The following is an 865-nucleotide window of genomic DNA, read 5'->3' on the forward strand; positions in this document are numbered from 1 at the left end:
TTGTTCCTGTCCACACACATGTGAGCTGAAATGTGTGGTTTATTTTATTTAGAAGGTTTTATGAACTCGCCAACGTAGCAATGAAAACACCATTTGCTACTTAAAAACATGAGTCTTTTCAGCAAAGGCTTTCTTCTTTTAAATTTTCAAGCAATCTTATAGACTTTCAGTGAAGGTATAAAGTGTGTCTCTTCAAGAGAGCCATGATGTATCGCTTCTCGGCCTTTTGGCTAAGATCAAGTGTAGTATCTGTTCTTATCAGTTTAATATGTCCTCTATCCGAGGACGATATATGAAATGGATTTTTGGAATAGAGGCTTGCTCTGTCCGCTCCGCACGTCGACCTGGTCTTGCAGTACCTCCAGGAACGGTGCACAAAAAAAAGAAAGCCACGATACGAGATGACCTTGGTTGAGGGCTGCAGTTGGGGTGTTGAGATGGGTCCAGTGGAGTTTCTCCTGCGGCATATGGGTATGGTGATTGTGTAATTTACACGCAGGCCACAAGCTTTCCAGCCTTGCCCGGCCTCTCCTTGCATAGGAAGCGTTTTCCCGTGGCTCCCTCTCCCGGCGAGCCTGTGCACCTTGTGGGTAAGCACAGGGTGTTGACTGCTCAGCTGGAATCCACTCACCCAGCCAGGGCAGCGGGCAGCAGGCAGCGCAGTGCTCTCTGCTCCGTGCTGGGCCCTGTGTGGAGGAGGTGCAGGAAGAGATGGGCTGGAAGCAATGGTGGGCTTACAGCAAACCCATTCCCTGTTTCTCTTCTCAGCCAAGGCATGCCATGGGTCTGGAGGAGAGGACCCAGGAGGGGACTGACTCAAATGCCCCTGTTGCTCTTGGTGAGGCCACAGGGAGATAGAGATCTG

At 50.1% G+C, this 865-nt stretch overlaps 1 pseudogene; it reads left to right on the forward strand.

The window, feature by feature from the left end:
• Positions 1-210: 210 nt before the first annotated feature.
• Positions 211-381, forward strand: LOC150045840 (U2 spliceosomal RNA; annotated as a pseudogene).
• Positions 382-865: the final 484 nt, after the last annotated feature.

This window comes from Megascapheus bottae, chromosome 26 (genome assembly GCF_031878675.1).
Source record: "Megascapheus bottae isolate mThoBot1 chromosome 26, mThoBot2.hap1, whole genome shotgun sequence".
NCBI classification, from domain to species: Eukaryota; Metazoa; Chordata; class Mammalia; order Rodentia; family Geomyidae; genus Megascapheus; species Megascapheus bottae.